Source organism: Mus caroli, unplaced genomic scaffold (assembly GCF_978045245.1).
Source record: "Mus caroli unplaced genomic scaffold, Mus_caroli_1 scaffold_9, whole genome shotgun sequence".
Taxonomy (NCBI): domain Eukaryota; kingdom Metazoa; phylum Chordata; class Mammalia; order Rodentia; family Muridae; genus Mus; species Mus caroli.
The window spans coordinates 126280148-126299611 of record NW_028227264.1 but is presented as its reverse complement, the minus strand read 5'-3'; the positions used below and the strand labels follow the sequence as shown (position 1 = coordinate 126299611).

The window sequence follows — 19464 nt, the reverse complement described above, 5'->3', positions numbered from 1 at the left end:
CTCTTAGGTCACCTCTGTCACTATTCAGCTATCCTATGTGGCACAAAGCAGCTTTAGACAATGTATAGGTAACTGAATGAGGTCCCATGCCTAAAAGACTTGATACACTAGGCAGGCTGGATCTGGCCTGTGTGCTCTAGATGAAAACAAACCCACATCAATATACATCTGTAAACGGGGAAAAGAACCCTCACCAGTGTCATGCTGGCACTATGGTCTCAGACTTCCAGTGTCATTGCTTGGAATTACAAACACACACCACCACACCCGACTTTATTGATTGATTGCTTGATTGATGGCTGCTGTGAGTTTATTTTCAGCTTTGTACAAGAGACAGTTATGGGGTGGAGAAAACTCAGCACCAAGGGGGGCTCTCTCCAGCTCCTGTTGGTGTCTGTTCAGCCTTCCTGGTTTACAGGACGGGGCGAGAGGGTGGGCTCTGGCCTAGCACCACTTAAGCTTGAGCAGGCTACTGATTCTGATGGGTCAGGATGAGGCCCTGGTGTTGACCTAGCCAGGATGGATGACTGGTGGGTTCTTCATGGTTTCAGGAGCCAGGCCACAGGTGATCAGGCTTCTGGAGGCCTAGGGAGATTCTGCTAAGCTGGGGAGCACCCCCCCCCTTGCTGCTTCTGCTGGAGCTGTTGCTGGATGAGGAGCCCAGGTGTCGCCCATAGTAATCATGGGTAGCAACGAGCAAGCTGCAGGAAGGGATGCCTGCGATGCTTCGGGGCCAAGGTGCTTGGTGGAAACACCTCCTTGCGGACCTCGGTGCAAGGTGGCAACGCTTGGGGCGCTAGGCCTTGGAACCCATTTTCAAGGATAACCCACAAAACAGCTACTTTACTACACCAGACTTGTTTGGGATCTTAGGATCAATTTCTTTATGCTTGCAAGTCAAGCACTTTCCTGGTTGACCCATGTCTCTAAGCTTCTATTTTAGCAAAAGTTCTAGTCAGTGCGTCAAGAATGCTGGTTTCAGTCAGACAGTGGTGGCGCACGCCTTTAATCCCAACACTTGGGAGGCAGAGGCAGGCAGATTTCTGAGTTCGAGGCCAGCCTGGTCTACAAAGTGAGTTCCAGGACAGTCAGGGCTACACAGAGAAACCCTGTCTCGAAAAAACAAAACAAGATAAAGCAAAACAAAACAGAATGTTGGTTTCACGTTCAGACACCAGAGAAATGTTGGTAGTCTGGAGGAAGTATGGTTCAGGGGACAAGTTCTGAGTGAGAGACACCAAGGGCAAACGATTCTGAAAAGTGCTTTACACATTGTTCCATTGATCACTATTTAGAAAATCGTAATCATAGCCACAGGCTGGCAAAGCCTTCAACTCCATTAGGAAGTTCACAAAGACATCTCACTTTTACCATGGCAGTCGAGGAAAGAATAGATTGGTTTTCTAAAGAATTTAAAGTAAGCATTGGTGGAGGAAAACGTGTAAGTGGATTCTGCCTTCAAAGTGGGGGTACCTGAGAAGGTTCCAGAACATGAGTTTGTATGAACAAGAGCTCTGGGTACAGCCAAGGATTTTCCGTACTGTGATGAGACCTGGCAATCAATGAAAAGATCTTGTCATCTCTGTGTTTCTCTCTGAACAGTCACTGTATGTCCTGCCCCTTTAGTGCCCCGCCCCTATGGAGCCCCGCCTCTGCAGTGTCCCGCCCCCACAGAGCCCCGCCCCCATAGAGCCAACCTCAAGTGTCATGAATGTGTGAGTGTTGCCTGTGAACCAAAAAGAATGCATCTTTTTAAAATAGGAGATCGGACTCAATACACGCTCTCCACTCAGCATATGAAGCTGTTGATGTCGCATATTGAAGTTTACTGTTGGGGCAGGCTCATAAAAGGGGGCTTCTGCAGGGGTGGCAGATCATAGAGAAGCCCGTGCCACACAGTTGAGCTGAAACCTGGGTAAATCAACCAGACGTGGGGATCTAATCTACCTGCTGCTTCTACTCTGAGGTAAGTAAAACTGGGAAATTTTGAAGTGTTGAGTAAGTCTGAACCATTTCTAGGTCTCTGCTTAAGTAATTATACCATGCTGAGGGAGATAGAGTTCCTAACATTACTCCAGACATGAAAAGACCCATAACAATTGTAATAATAATAATAATAAATAATAGCTATTGAAGAATTTCTGTTTATGAGGCTCTCCCTAATTGGAATGTGAACGATCTCATTTAATATTGATAACACCAAGGTAGAGATGATTACCATGCTGTTTTTTCAGATGAGGAAATTTTTGTATTTTTGTATGACTTGCTATAAGGTCATGCAAGTAGGAAGTGGCAAAGCCAGTTTCTGGAGCCCGACACCACAGTGTAGTCTTTAACCACACAGTTTCATAGATAATTACAATAGAAAGTGGTAAGGACTACCACAGTAGAAACATTCTACTCAGAGACAGGGTTTCTCTGAGTAGCCCTGGCTATCCTGAAACTTACTTTGTAGACTAGGCTCACCTCAAGTGCAGAGATCTACCTGCCTCTGTCACCTGAGCGCTGGGGTTAAAGGTGTGCACCATCATTGCCTGGGCAGTGCTGGTAATCTTAACCACCTTTACCAAACTGACTTACTATCTTTTTTTAAAATATTTTTTATTAGGTATTTTCCTCATTTACATTTCCAATGCTATCCCAAAGTCCCCCATACCCTCCCCGCCACTCCCCTACCCACCCACTCCCACTTTTTGGCCCTGGCGTTCCCCTGTACTGGCGCATATAAAGTTTGCAAGTCCAATGGGCCTCTCTTTCCAGTGATGGCCGACTAGGCCATCTTTTGATACATATGCAGCTAGAGACAAGAGCTCCGGGGTACTGGTTAGTTCATAATGTTGTTCCACCTATAGGGTTGCAGATCCCTTTAGCTCCTTGGGTACTTTCTCTAGCTCCTCCAGTGGGAGCCCTGTGATCCACCCAATAGCTGACTGTGAGCATCCACTTCTGTGTTTGCTAGGCCCCGGCATAGTCTCACAAGAGACAGCTATATCAGGGTCCTTTCAGCAAAATCTTGCTAGTGTATGCAATGGTGTCAGCGTTTGGAAGCTGATTATGGGATGGATCCCCGGATATGGCAGTCTCTAGATGGTCCATCCTTTCCTGACTTACTATCTTAACCAATACTCCTTTCTTATGAAGAACATACTTATAGATATTTCTAGAGCCTTGAATACTACAGCTTGCTACTATCCAATATGCTTGGATATCACTCTTGCCAGCAGGTAGGTTGATATAAGCTCCCTTTTTGAGAAATAAGATAGAAAAGTAGAATTGTGAGTCTCCTTTACGAAGGAAATGATTTTTAATTAAAGGGAAAACTAACAAACATCTATTGGATCTCAAATTAGTTTCAGTGTGCTATTAAATTGGATTTATGATCTACTAAACAAAATAAAGGGGTTAGAAAGCTGACTAATCAGTCGAGATGAAAGTTTTCTGGAAAAAAAAAGATTAAAATTTGATTATGCTTTCTGATCTCTATCATAAAGAAGAATTTTCTTCGCTGGGTTGTTTTCTTCTATGCACTATGAAGTGAGAGGGACTGCCTTGCTGTCAAACTGTCTTCGTACAAAACTAAACTGTGTTCCAAAAGCCCATTTTTAATCATTGGACAACATCATAAAACATGCCGAGGCTTAGCAATAGTCACAGGCTATAAATTTTACCAACCTTGGTGAATTCAGATATAATCTGCCCTACGATGAACTTTAAAGCAACGAAGAAGTGAATTTAAAAAACTGAGTTGGGCATAATCTGAATAAAAAAAAATCTACTTACTTATTTATATGTGTGTGTGCATGTGCGTGTGTATGTATGCATGTATGTATGCGCTATGTGAATGTATGTACTGGTGTATGTGTGAGTGTGCGGGAGCCAGAGAAAAGTATCAAATGCCCTTTATGGCTCTCTGTCTATTCCTTTGAGGCAAGATCTCTCCCAGGTGGAACCTGAGGTGTGTATTTCTTGGCAATGCTGGAAGCCAGCAGACCCCAGCAACCTACTGTCCCTATTCCCCCTGGAGCTTGGGTTACAGGCATGTATGGGGTGGAATCCAGGATCAGGACTTAATCCACATGATTGTGTAGCAAGTGCTCTTAATTCTTGATCAGTCTTTCCAGCCACTTAATCGTTTTTTTTTCTTTTTTTGTAACGTGAATCAGTGGTAGCTAGGACTGTATGATTCTGTTCCTTTGTTATATATTCAACTTCAAATTCTAGTGGCACAGGCTTCGTTTGTCCTCTCACCTGCAGCCAGTCTGGGTAACAGCTCTTCAGTACTGTAAGTAGTGTTTTTCTTACTGATATCAGGGCGTGGGTATCTCAAGCAAAGCAGGCCGTCTGTTCCAAGTTGACTAAATCCTGAACGTGCTTGCATGAAGCTTGCTTCATTCTCTTAGTTGGAATTTGTCAGCTAAGATCCGTATTTTTCTCCCCCATGTGGATGTGCAGCAAGATAATTTTATGGTTAGGTCATCAGGGCTGTGCCAACGACGTCCTTGATTAGAGTGTACATGATGAACCTGGTGCAGGGTTCAGAGGAGCAGGTCAGAATGGGAACGGAAGTCCCACCCCCTCTGCTCACATAGCTGTCAGTCACCGTCACAGTTAAAGCATGCTGGGAACTTTTATAACCTGATGTCCAGGTGAGGGGGTGGGACTCACTGTGTGTGTGCAGACTCCTGGCACTTGGCCCATCTTAGATGGAAATACTAAAACTCGTGAAAACCAACGAGTGTGCCATGAAGAAAGAAAACCTCCCATGTTTGAGAAGAGACGGTGATGCCCAAGACTTAGCTCTGTAACTAGAGGCTGCGCGATGATGACAGAAAGTACCTCAGGGAACAAAAAGAGTGAGTCCTCTGTCTTCTCGTGACTTCGAAGGCAGAAGCAGTCAACCGAGATGCTAAGAGAGCAGCCACTCACTTCCCAGTTAGTAATCTTTGTTAGGTTGGAGTTCTAAAAGAATTTAACAAGAGAAGATTATTAAATTAAAAGAATTTAATAATCAGTGCTTCATATGAAAACGTGAAGTTGGCATTGGTTGGACATAATTAGCTTTTAGGGTCAGAACTCTAGAGGGGTGAGGGGCCTGAGTTCACAGAGCCTGTGACTGATAGCGTTGAGTCTCCGCTGCTTCTCTATATTAGTGTTACATATTGGGCGGAGGGATCAGCTTGTGGCCAGTTTCCCTTTAGGACACGTTTAACCCATGTTCAGGATTTCATTCTCATTTCTCAACACAGCTGCAAGTTCAAGGAGATCCTATGTAATCAGGCCGGGCTCAGTACTTAGGGTCTCCATCTTGAGTGATCGGGGCAGAGGGTATGTGCCGTATGGTGACAGCATCCTCCCAGACTGATTTCCTGTAGTGATGGAAGTCCTTGCTGACCATGTTATTATTCATGGTAACAATGCGAATTAATTATTTATAACATTTTCCTCCCAAGTGGATGTAATGGAACAAGGGTCTTTATGCAAGGGCTAGACAAATGTTGTCCTCCTACCTTATATAATGGAGGGCATTTTCACCAGTTAAAGATAATTGCTATCATTAAATATTGATAGAGCATAGTTTTTTTTTTTCCCCTAGAAGGGAAACAGCTCTGAGAAATGTAATCATTGTGTCATGTCCTGGACTTTTCTTCCAATGGGAACTGGGCTTCAAGGAGGAGGAAAACTCTTTGGAAGAAAAACAACTATTTATTTATTCATTTGTTTATTTATTTTTTAATAGCCAACCTCCCAAGTGCCATTACTTGAGCTGTGAGAGAAAGGAGACATTTTACAAGACAGACGTGAAGGGAGAAGGAACACTTTAAAAGACTAAGCCAGAATTTAACTGTGAGTATTCTCTGACCTTGGGCATCCTGCCCAGAAAAGAATGCAGAGGAAAGTTGGCTTCTGCGTCAAGGAGAAGGCGGATTAGAAGAGAGCAGTAGAGGCCTTTGACATCACTGTGTACCAGGGAGTCTCAGGCTTGACCGACTGAGCTTGTGGGTAGATAGAAGTGAATGGATCTCTGCCTGGATCAGCTTTGACTGACACAGTCTAAAGAAGGAAGAGGCAGACCACAGAATCCTTTCCACTTTAGTCTTGGGCCCCAAGGAATTCACACCAGTGTCCTCTTCTTTCCCCAGGTTAGCCTAGATGGTTTTGGTTTTTTTTTTTTTTTTTTGGTTTTTCAAGACAGGGTTTCTCTGTGTAGCTCTGGCTGTCCTGGAACTCACTCTGTAGACCAGGCTGTCCTCGAACCCAGAGATCCGCCTGCCTCTGCCTCCCGAGTGCTGGGATTAAAAGCATGTGCCACCATGCCCGGTGGTTTTAGTTTTGATACATATAAAATGAATTTGTTCACTTACTTCCTCTTCACAGAAGGGTTTTGAAGAGGCCACTGGAATACCGAGGGTGAGCTCGGAAGAAGGGAAACAACTTTAGTCAGGGCAATGTTAGGTTTCAGGTAGGAACAAGGGGAGAGAGAGGGAGGTTGACCTGGTTCTTCTACTGGGGTGCTGTGAGCACAGGACACTGAAAACAAGGTCACTGTGTGTGTGTGTATGTGTGTATGAGTGTATATATGTGCATATATATGTTATATATGTCTGTGCGTCTATGTGTGTGTGTGTGTATGTGTGTGTATATGTATGTGTGTATATATTTGTATAAATGTATGTATATGTATATTATACATGTCTGTATATGTGTGTTTGTGTTTGTGTGTGTATGTGTATATATGTCTATGAGTGTATGTATATGTCTGTATGTGTGTGTGTTTGTGTGTATATGTGTATATGTGTGTGTATATATATTTGTATGAGTATATGTATGTTATATAAGTCTGTGTATGTGTGTGTATTTGTGTATGTATATGTACATATATATATATGTGTGTGTGTGTTGGTTGGTTGCAATCTCTTAACACTGGGGAAGTTTGCAGTCCTGTTCAATGTTCCACAGGTTTGAAGGACATGTTGCATTCCAGGGAAGCTATTGTCTTCCTCAGTTAGATGCCAGGGAGCCCTGCCTCCCCCTCCACTTGACCCCCACCCCCCATTCCGCCACCTCTACCCCCCGTGACTGCTGTGGAGGTGGATATTGCTTCTTCAGCACATGGGACAGTGTCAGCACATGAAACAGTGTGGCTTTACTTCCTGTGTGCTAGCTCAGCATGCTGGAGGCTGGGCTGTGGCCTCACTGACGTTTCAAGGGTGGGTGGAGTTTTTTTCGGAGGGTCACTCTTCTCCCATATCAGTTGTTTATTCAAGTTTCTTTTGAAAGAGAAGAACTCAGCAGAAGAAAGAAAATGTATGTTTGTTATGGGGAAAAAAGTGTTTTGAATGAATCAAATATCTTAGAAATGTAGGACATAAAAGATGAACTGTGAACTGTGGGTTATGTGTGTGTATTTGTGTGTGTGTGCATATATGCATGTGCATATGTTCATGTGAATGTGTGTATGCATGTGTATACATGTGTGAGTGTGTGTTGTGTGTATATGCATGTGGATATGTGTGTGTGATGTGTATGTATGCATGTGCATGTGTATATGTGTGTGTGTGCATCTGTATATGTGTGTGTGAGTGTATGCACGCACGTGTGCCATAGGACAAGCATGGGGGTTGGAGGAGCACTGTGTGGAGTTGACCCTTTCCCTCCAGCCTCTGCGTGGTTCAGGGATTAAGCTGAGGCTGTCAGGTTTGCTTAGCAAGCACGTTCTCCATGGAGCCATCCTGCCAATCCCCCCAAATGGATTTGTTTGCTTGTTTGTGTCTCAAAAATGATGTCACCTTTTTTTACTGACCACACTACGGAATGGGGATCAAGATATGGAAACTAGTTGTAAAGTAATTTTAAACTTGTTCTTTCATGTTTTCCTGGATACTTTGGGATTTAAATAGTTTATTGGATGATGGGATCCTTGGGGTAAGTGTTCTGTCTTCTAGTTTTCCACTCTCCTCTGCCTTTCTTCTAAGGTGGATCACGTGTGAGATATGGGGAACATGTGATCTCGATCGTGTCAGCAGGGGCGAGGCAGATGGAGTTTTAGGTCTTCACTGGCTCTCACTGTACAGTGGCTGAGCTGATGTTGGAGAGTCTTACAAGGTCATCTGTATGTCAGACACCCAACCCCGAGTTCATGCTATTCCCATGGCTGTGAGACCCTTGAATACAGTTTCTACTCCATCTTACTGCAGTCTTCTTCAGGCACTCCTGCTTGAACCCATCTTGTCTCTGTGCCCCTTTCTCTTGAACACAGGGGACATCAGGCTTTTCCCTTCTTGTCCAGGTCTTAGGAAGCAGGAACGTTGTCTGGGTGAGACACATTTCTTGTCATGTTACTTAGAATGAGGTCCCACTATGGCTCTCCTGTCACCCTGCAGGGGTCCCCAGGTGGTGAGCAGGCAACATTTAGTCACTCTTATGCCTCTGCTTCTGGATGCTTCTGATCCCTTCTTCTAGGGTCCCCTTCTGAGAGGACAAGTGAGTGACAAGTTGCAGGGGAGCCCCGACCATACAAGTGTTAGTTTCACAAATGTTTGTCCCACTATAAGCAGGGCATGGTGGTGTGTGGCTATTATCAGAGCACTTGGTGGGTAGAAGTAGGAGCATATTTGAGTTCAGTGCTAGCCTGAGCTATCTGGGGAGATCTTGACTCCCCAAAAATGACAAGTGAGTTACATAGATGGCAACTGATAATCAGGGCAAAGTTGGTTGAGTTGTCAGGGGAGCCCCCTGTCTGGCTCTCACTTTCCTTAGAGAAACTTCCTCTTGTAATGGTGATTGAGGAGTGATGTTGGTGAATCCACTTTAAAGCTCATGACTGAAAAGTGAAAACCACAAAGATTGGAACGAGAACCCTTTGCCCTGTCAGTGAAGCATTCGCAGTGTTTGCGTTAGAAGTTACTACTAATGCCCTGCCCTTAGAACTTGAGAGGATGAAACAGTCTGGAAAAGCAAATTACAGTTTGACTGAAAATGTCCCTGTTTGACTTTAACACGTTCACAGGAAGTCACACAAGCGTTCTCTGTGGGTGATGATTCAGACCAGTTCCCAAGAGCACAGAATGGGGGCCCTCTGTCTTTCACACAAAGAAACACCACGGCGATGATAAAACTGTAGTGTTGAGAGTAGAAGATGAGTTTTACCTGTCCTGTTTTGAGATCAGGAGCTGCCAGACATACTTGTGGATTGGAGCTCACGTTAAATTGAGGATTCTTAGGTTTTATGGATTTGTACTGCAATGGTTTTGTGTGCTGAATCCTACTCATAATAAAATTTCACTTAGTGAGGAAGTGCAGCGAAAGCTCACAGAATGGAGCTTACATTTTATTTTAAAACCATGCAAAAGATCAGGGAATCCATTCTGATTAAATGTGAATGGCAGTATCTTCAGACACCTAGCCTTGTCTCTAGAGAGGCATCTGAGAACTTAACCTTGAAGTTAAGTATGGGAGCTAACAGGAAAATCTGAAATGTGAGTCTATCCTTGAGATGCATGAAAGATGTTTTATTTTGGGTGATAGAACATGTTTCCATGGAAGGAAAACCTCATAACACTAAGAGTTGGTACAAGTTAAGGTTTGCACTAAGAAACAAATGTAAACTCCCTCCTGGGTGATATTTTCTCTCCTCTTCCTTCTCGCCATGATGATGGGCAGAGGAGCCCCAACCACACAAGTGATGGTTTCAAAAATGTTTGTCCCATTGTAAACCAGGCATGGTGGTATATGGCTGTAATCACAACACTTGGTTATCAGATCATAGAAGACTGAGATCAGAGAGGAACAGCAGCAGCAGCAGCAACAACAACAAAAACAGCAGCAGCAGCAGCAACAGCAACAGCAGCAACAGCAACAGCAGCAACAGCAGCAGCAGCAACAGCAGCAGCAGCAACAGCAGCAGCAGCAACAGCAACAGCAGCAGCAGCAGCAGCAGCAACAACAGCAACAGCAGCAGCAGCAACAGTAACAGCAACAGGAGCAGTAGCAACAGCAACAGCAGCAGCAGAACAGCAACAGCAACAACAACAGCAGCAACAGCATCAGTAACAGCAGCAGGAGCAGCAACAGCAACAGCAGCAGCAGCAACAGCAGCAGCAACAGCAACAGCAGCAGCAACAGCAACAGCAGCAGCAACAGAACAGCAACAGCAACAGCAATAATAGCAGCAACAGCAACAGTAACAACAGTCAAACAATTTCTCTTCCTTCTTGTTTCTGAGAGTAAGAACCCATGCCACATGACATAGCAATTAGTCTTCTTTCAGAGAGAATAATCCAAGAGCAATTGGGTGATAATTGTTAAACACATGAGTCACAGAATTTGAAAAGAATTACGGCATTGTGGATTCAACTCAGGCAGCTCCTTCCCTGGCAAGGTGGTTTTGTTTTTGTTTACTGTTTCTTCGAAGATCTAATGTAGCCCTGGCTAGTCTCAGACTTACTATGTACCCCTGAACTTTCTGTTTTTATCTTCTACGTGTTGGGATTACAGGCATGTGCCGTTATACCTGGCTCACTGGTAATCTTCAGACATTCCCAGCAATAGAGCTCTCATTGTTATAACTATTATATAAGGGTTCTCAAAGGAAAGAGAATAGCTAGGATACATTTATATAAAATGGGGATTTATTAGATTGGCTTACATGACACAACCTGGGTAGCTCAACAATGCCTGTCTCATACCAGAGAGGCCGAGAACCTGGTAGTTACTCAGTGTCCAAGGAGGGATGTTTTAGTAGTCCCAATCTAATGTTTAAGGTCTAGAGGAGTTTAAAGAGCCATGGGTTTCAGTCCATAGTGCTAGCCAGGAGCTTAATCCTACTTCTAGGGAACATTAAAACCAGTGAGGACGATGGAGTAAAACTGACAGTTAAGTGTAACACTTTGCCCACGGAGTCTGTCTCTACAGCCTTCACTTCACTTTGAGGCTGTGCATGAAAACTCTGACAGTATAAGTATAAGAAACACACTCAGAAGGACAACTGTGTGAAGGAAGTAGAAATTCCCACCTTCCAGCATGATGTGTTATACTCTCCATCCGCAACTGCACATATGCAGTCCTCAGCTTCTGCTACACATTTCCACTTTCCAGCATGACTCGGCATACCCTCTGCAGCCGCACATGCGCAGACCTCAGCTTCGGCTGTAACTTCTTAAAAGGATGAACTTGTGCAGCAGGTGCTTCAGGGAGCAGGCTTTTGTGTGGTCAGTGATATCACCATAGCCCTCGTGGAGGATGATAAATCTTAAACGTTTTTGAGAAATAGAAATTCAATACTTAATATTTTATTAATAAGCACTTTGAAAAGATCACTGCAGCCTAAGGGTTTATTACAAAATGAAATCATTACTGAATAATAAAACATCACATTAGAAAAGATGGAATCATCTGATATGGGCTTTCAGGCTACTTTCTGTGATGCATAATAGGAAAACACTGTTCAGACTCTGTTTTGAAATGCAATATGACTTCCCCACATTTTGCCTCTTGTGGGTTAAAAGGAGTAAGGGTGTGTGTGTGTGTGCACACAGAGGACTGCCCTATGTACAGCTAAGCATCTCACCTGCTAGCTCAATTGGCTCTCCACCAAGTTGCCAACAGAGGGAGCAAAACAGAGGTCTTCCACAACATGACATGTTACACAACGTTTATCTTATTTTGGGGCCAATATCATCACCTGATGCTTTTCTTGGAAGCAAGTTATTCGTCATGTCACCTCTGCAGGAGGTCAGGAAAAGGAATGTTTACCATCTTTTAGTTTTAAATCAGATGTTAAAGTTAGATAGCTCTTTGCCTACGTGTCTTGCATGAGGCTAAACAAGAATTAGGACAGATGTAGCAGGTACAAAGTGGCAGTTAATCAAACCCATCTTGACTTAAAAAAAAAAATCCACGGAGTATAATTTGGGCTGCTGGTATACTCCTGGGTACAGTGGTTTACTCGATAGGGGTCACACCCTTAAAGAAAACTGACACTCCCTCATGCAGAGCCAGCTTCTAAGTTAGGGGTGGAGGCTCATGAGCCCCTGTTCCCACCATGCTACAATGTCGCATGGCTTGGTTTTCTGCAGGTCCAGAGCTGGGCAGCCACAGCTGCTGTGAATTCCCATCACACGAGAGGACACTGTTTCCTCCATAACTTCTAGCTTTTACAATCTTTTCACCATAATAAAAACACTTGAATGAATGAAAAACTGGAGCTGATCGAGCAGACTTAATTTGGTCCTCTCTCAGGACAAGAGCTTGTTTACAGTATTCGGAGGACCACCTCTTGTCTTCACTCCGTGCTTGAAGCTTTCCTCTTAGCTTCAGGCTGAGTCCTTCTTTAAGTTGAGTGCTCTTAACCCTTTCCTCTGCCCATGCAGTGAGGAGAAGCCTGCACTGTCCCTTTCTGGGTGCAGTGAGGGACTTCCCAGAGCCTTTGGTTAGACTTTAGTTGTGAGAAACAGTTCAAATTGTTCTTTATGCCCTTGTGCCTCTGTGCTCCTACTGAATGGTGCAAAGGAGAATTAATTGGAAAGGGATCAAGGGACAACCTGCTACCATGTCATTTTGGAAGCTCCATGTTTTTGGTCCTGCTCCATGTTTTCTAAAATCACCAGAGAATATGAGTCTTATCTTTCACTTCTTCCTAGTTCCTATTTTGTGTCTACTCTTCAAGCCTAGTGCACATATGTGCCTAATGTTCCCCATAGTTGTTATAAAAGTCATGTTTATGTAACATATTACCACCAACCAATGCCTTCTAAATGTCCCAAAAGGATTTACCTGTCATTTTGGGCACAGAGTTGAGATTATTCTTTGGCTTTTATCCATAGGCTATTTCTACTAAATATTTATTATTTAGTCTTGTAGAACCAGGAGTTGCTCTTTTATTTTGATACCTGTTGTGAAGCCATGGGCTATGAAGAGCACGTCGCTCAATCTGCTGCTGTGATGGCTCCTCTCACCCACTTTCCCTTCCTCCGGGTGTTGTTCCTTGTATTTGCCCACATCGATTCAATAGAGGGTGAAGACCTTGGTAGGGTGTTCCAGTGGATGGCCTCATACCTGTGAGGGCTCATATAGACAGCACAAACTGGACTCCAAGGGGGAGAGGGCATGATGAAGTTAGGAGGGGGCAATAGAAATTAGGGGATAAGTTTGGGGGTATAAAACATACTGTACCCAGGTCTGAAATGCTTCATGAATTCATAAGCATATTACATCAGATTATGTTATTACATGAACATAAAGGATCAGTGAAAGAGACGGAGGAGATGGGCGCAGTATTTATGAAGCCATACACAAGGGCGTGGGTGGTACTGTGTATCCTGTATCACTCTTCACCTGTAAATGGTATAGAGCTTAGATCTGTCAGCAGAAAGGTATTGCTGGTCAGAATCTCTACGACCTCGTGGTTCCAGTCCTTTTCTTTTATAGAAATCAGAAATTGACTCTGCTCATCACGGTATCTTCTTATTCGTGGATACCTAGCATAGTAGAAGTGGGGTATGGAGGAGAAGAGAGCAAGGGATGCTGGGATAGCAGAAGAGAAGAGAGCAAAGGATGCTGGGATAGCAGAAGAGAAGAGAGCAAAGGATGCTGGGATAGCACAGAAGAGGAGAGCAAGAGATGCTGGGATAGCACTGGCCTTGGAGTCAGAAGGTTTGTGATTTGGTGGCAGCTCTGCCATCCAATATCCGTGTGATTTTTAGGGCGTCAGTTTCCCTTTAAGCACCGCTATCCTCATTCTATAGATTACAAAAAGCTGAGGTCTTTTCTGCCTCTAGAGGTTGCTGTTTTTGCCTGCTTTTTCCTCAGATTTTACTCTGTGCTTCAACCTATATGAAATGCACAATCATGTGAGAATCCTGGGGTCCATCCTGATGAGGGATCCAGGTGATGATTAAGTGACCTACTCAAGGTCAGAGGACTAAGAAATGAAAGTCTGAGGCCTGATTCCAAAGTGCACTCTACAGACGGAGGAGGAGAGTTTGGGTGAATGTCAGTGTGTACACACATTCACACTCACACACAAACCAAGCAATTTCTGTATCTACAGTGCTAATGAGGCAGCCTGATAATAAAGAGCCGAGAAATGTTTGAGTCACATAAGCAGATATTAGATATGGATTTTAGATATGTTTATTGACTGTTGACGCCAATTAAGGTTTTTTTTGGTGCAAATTGAGAAAAAAAAAAAAAAAGAAAAAGGAGCATTTTCTCATTGAGGAGCTGGGGGAGCCTGATGCCGAGCTCTTAATGCATAGGTCTCAAAGAGCTCACCAATCACTCGTGCTCCGTGAAATGCCTTTGTTCAGCGTTACTTACAATCACACTTCCCTGATTGCCTGCTTGAGTTAAAATATTTTTCTCCACTCTCATAAAAAAAGAAGCTAAAAATAATAAGCAATATTATAATAGGCAATTCATAATCAGAGAATTGATTTAAGATCTATTATGACAGGCAAGCAGAAGTGAAATTTTAATGAAGGCTTTCAAGCAACGCTCTGCCTCTCGGATTCCTCAGGAGCCCGACAGGTTGTCATTTTAAAAAGGCCTTATATTTTGAGCTGTCACTGTGCTAGGTGCAATGCTGTCTATTCTTTTCTGTGAGGCGACGTCTCAGAGCTGGTACCTGTGGTTTTCCATCTCCCAGAGAAAACCTTGAGAGAAGCTTCTCAAAGTGAATGGTTCTTTCAGAAGAGGAGTCCTCACAGTTCCTCTGTACTGGGGAATAATTTACACAGACAAAAATTCATAGGTCTTCGGCGGCTTCTGGAAGACATATGCACCGATGGTCTCATTATTCATAGTCAGGTGCAGAGCAGTTTTATTACCCTTACACGTTTAGACAAATCCCCCCAACATAAGACAGCCACTTTGGCCAAGATTTTCTTCTTGTCTTTTTTTCCCAACATCCCTTAAATGAAATAGCATGATATTTATACTCTGACATGCCTTTCTGTGGTCAGCGTTCTGCTTTGAGATTTATCCATGGCACTGCGTGTCTTTTCCTTTCAGCTACTAGATAATATTCATTTTCTGTTGTGTGAATGTGCAACAGTTTGTCCATTCACCAGTCTGTTGGTAGACACTTGGATCATTTCCAGCTTTCGACTGTTATGAATAGAAATGCTATGAATATTCATGTGCAAATGTTTTTGTAGACATATGTGTCCAGTTTGCTTGGGTATAAACCAAGAAGTGAAATGGCTGCACCATGGTGTCTGCTTGTGCTTGGGCATCCTGATTAAAAAAAAAAAACAAAAAAAAAAACAAAACCCATAAAAGATTGTCCGAGAAATTTGTTAACTGTTTGCTAATAATGTATGGATCGACTTGATATCCGAGATCTGATTTAGTTTTAGGAAGCTTGGCTATACATCAACTCAGCTTCCGGAGCACATTCATTTATCTAGATAGCTTGTTACTTGCTCACATTTTTAATGTTATTTTTATAATAATTATAATTATATAGTATATAATTATGATTGTTAATACACTGTTAATGAATGCATCAGAACCTTGCTGGGAGTGCTAGATATTTAAGTCCTAAGTGCTGGTGACAAAAGAGATATGACTTTATAACACAGAGCAGTCAAATGAGGAGACAGACATGTGACCAGTTTCAGCATCAATGGTGCAGATGTGTAGTGCCCACGAAGCAGCAGACAGAGGTGATAGCCACCTGGGGAAGTAAAGCAAGGTCCTAGAGGAGAGGATGCTGAATTGAATCTTGAAGACAAGTAGGGGGTTCAACAGGTGGGGCTTTGGGTGCACACAAATCAGTTAAGGGTGAAATTTTGCTCCTTGTTTGAGCAGTGAAAGACAACGGTCTTTTTCATGAGTTAATCTTATCAATAACCAATTGTGATAAAGCTTCATTCATGCCATATGAAGGAGGGCACGAAGAATCTTAAAAGTTCCATGACTAACGAGAGTTATTATCTCATTTTAACTGAAGTTTTGGCTGGAGACATTTTTATGCCCAAGCCAGTTACTGGGCAGTCCCCATGCTGAGGAATCAGGACATCAACTTCCCTGTCTGGTTTGATTTTCTTCAATTTTCGAGATCTTCAGGTGGTCTCCCCTGTCATATCTGATCCGTATCACTCTGGAAGGGGTCCAGAGCCTTGTCTCCTTTCCTGTCAACACACACGCAGAGCCTCGCTCCCCAAATAGCCTGTCGCTTGGTCCAGCAACCGGAGATCATTAAAGGTAAAGCCTGGCCCCTCCCGGAGGAATAAATAATAAATAAATAAAACCACCACACTCACAGCCACACCATACTCACAGCCACATGCATTGTGATAACTAAAACAATTCAAAGCAATTAAAGAAATCGAAACAGATATTAACCAGTGAGAGATTAAGCTCCACAGAAGGGAGAAGATAGTGAGAGCGAATGAAAAAAAAACGTTTTAAAGGAATTTCAAACATTTGCCAGGACAAATCCTCAAATGGGTCTGCATGGGATTTCTTATACAGTAAGTAGAAGACAACTTAACTAAAAGCAGACATGTATAGATATTGATGCTTTAGAGCCTTCAATTATAGGTCAGAAAGCAGGAGATGGGGAAGAAGTTTAATGCCTCTGTATATCTAAGAACATTTAAACAATTATCATTATACAATCTTCTATTCTTAAAAACAATTAAATAAAATATTTAAAATCTCTATCCTTAGATTATTTGCTTGTAGGAAGCAGGCTGTGTCTACCATCTTCCTCTCTGCCTCTCACTGCCTAATTCCTAGCAGCCGGCCTGACTCTTTGCACAGCTGTGGCTTCCAGCATCTCAGCTAAGGTTCTCTGAGGCAGCTAGAATCCCTTTAAAAGGACACGGGGGAGGGATGGGGGTGGGTACGTGTGTGTGTGTGTGTGCGCACGCTCATGCGTGTGTGTAAATCCCCAGAGGCTGCTGTGTTCTAGGTTTACAGCTTGCATGGGAACCATATGACTCGAGACTTGGCTCCCTGAGAAACGAATTCTCCCTCCTCCTAAACTACATCATTGCACATGTGTCTTCCAACTGATAATCTCTAAATAATTAAAAAAAATGAATTCTTGCCCACCACGTTGATTGCCATCTGCAGCATGGAATTTCTGCTACACCATTTTGTACTCCCGGGGGGTTATATGCTTCTAGCTACCTGCCCTGGAACTCTTTGGCTCCTTGAATGAAATACACACACACACACACACACACACACACACACACACACACACACACACACACACACACACAGAGCTTATTTTTGAAATGCTTTCGCTGGGAAGTTCTAAATCTTCCCCTGCTACCCCAGGCCCAATTGGCCACTTACCCGAATTCTTATGCGACTTGTTGGCTTTATCTCCTGCAGCTCCTAAGTCCATCCATCTCTCTCCCTACCCCCAGTCATGGCGATTCCTTTCTCCTCCCCTGTGCGTCCTAGCCCCCACACTCTAAGGGTCCCGCCCCATCTCTCTTTGCCCAACTGTTAGCTGCTGGCATCTTTATTGATCCATCAAATACCAAATGGGGACAAGGACCTTGAGTGTTTAGGCACCCAGGTTCCCGGTTGACTCAAAGCTTTAGAACCAATCTCCAACGCCTCAAGTTTCCCATGTTGAAGGCTTGGTTCTCAGTGCAACAGTGTTGCGAGAGATGGAGTCACTGGGAGGTGAAAGCATTGTGAAGGCACAGACCTCATGAATAGGTTAATGTTCTGGGGGTCCTGCTTGTACGGTAGTAGTGGAGAGACTATTATAAAAGCAGATTTTTTTTCCTAGTCACCATGCTGTGAACAGCTTTCCAGCACCATGTATTCCCAACACGACTTTCTGCCTTACTACAGGTACAGGATGATGGGGCCAAATGATCATGGGCAAAGCCTATGAACCGATGAGACACAATAAGATTCTTTTTCTTTAATCCTGGATAGTTTGTTGCAGTGACAGATAATTGACAAGACACATGATAACCTTGGGGACCAAGATAGCCGCCTTGCATTCAAGGTTTGCAGGAGAGAGGGGCAGAGAAGAGCAAAGGATTAAAACCCAGGCTTTCTCTGAGAGACTGAGAGTGGAAACTGCAACCTGACCATCCATGTCATGTGCCACTGTGGCATGTGCCACCAGCCCACATGTCAACATTTCATTGAAATGAGCCTGGGTAACATCTTTACTCCAGGATCGAAGTATCTAGCTGAAAACTTGTGGAGTTTGCACCAATTTCTGTTACCTGCTTGAACTCTTTGGTGACTCAGTCTGAAGGACATTGCCCCTGTTGTTCAAATAAAGATTTTTACTATCAAGTACACATTAAAAAGTCCACCCAGGCTGGTCAGTGGTGGCACATGCCTTTCATCCCAGCACTGGGGAGGCAGAGGCAGGCAGATCTCTGAGTTTGAGGCCAGCTTGGTCTACAGAACAAGTTCCAGGACAGCCAGAGCTACACAGAGAAACCCTGTCTCAAAACCAAACAAAACAAAAATAACAACAAAACCAGAAACAGAAAAACAAAACAAAAAACAAACAAAACAAACCAAAACAAACAAAACAAAAAACCCTTCCATGTTAGGAGCTTTTCTTTCCTCCTCTCTTCTCTTCTCTTCTCTTCTCTTCTCTTCTCTTCTCTTCTCTTCTCTTCTCTTCTCTTCTCTTCTCTTCTCTTCTTTCTCTCTTTCTTTCTCTCTTTCCCTCTTTCTCTTTCTCTCTTTCTTTCTCTCTTTCCCTCTGTCTCTCTCTTTCTTTCTTTCTTTCTTTCTCTCTCTCTCTCTTTCTTTCTTTCTTTCTTTCCTTTCTTTCTTTCTTTCTTTCTTTCTTTCTTTCTTTCTTTCTTTCTTTCTTTCTTTCTTTCTCTCTCTCTCTCTCTTTCTTTTTCTTTCTTTCTTTCTTTCTTTCTTTCTTTCTTTCTTTCTTTCTCTCTCTCTCTCTCTTTCTTTCTTTCTTTCTTTCTTTCTTTCCTCTCTCTTTCTTTCCCTCCCTTCCTCCCTTCCTTCCTTTCTTTCTTTCTTTCTTTCTTTCTTTCTTTCTTTCTTTCTTTCTTTCTTTCTTTCTTTCTTTCTTTCCTTCCTCTCTCTCTTTCTTTCCCTCCCTCCCTCCCTCCCTCCCTCCCTCCCTTCCTTCCTTCCTTCCTTCCTTCCTTCCTTCCTTCCTTCCTTCCTTCCTTCCTCCCTCCCTCCCTCCTTCCCTCCCTCCCCCTCTCTTTCTTTCTTTCTTTCTTTCTTTCTTTCTTTCTTTCTCTCTCTCTCTTTCTTTCTTTCTTTCTTTCTTTTCTTTCTTTTCTCCTCCTCCTCCTCCTCCTCCTCCTCCTCCTCCTCCTCCTCCTCCTCCTCCTCCTCCTCCCCTTCCTTGTCCTATTATTGTTAATACAGCATTTGGCCTATTGTGTTTCATGGACCCTGATGCATAGTGAGTACCTCAGTAAACATTTGCTGCTTTTATTCTTATCATTGTGCACACTATGTAGCAGCTCTGTTTCTGTCTTTTTTTTT

At 43.4% G+C, this 19464-nt stretch overlaps 1 pseudogene; it reads right to left on the bottom strand.

Moving 5' to 3' along the window:
- Positions 1-486: 486 nt before the first annotated feature.
- On the bottom strand, positions 487-12140 carry LOC147002782 (pancreatic progenitor cell differentiation and proliferation factor pseudogene; annotated as a pseudogene).
- Between the last annotated feature and the right edge of the window lie 7324 nt (positions 12141-19464).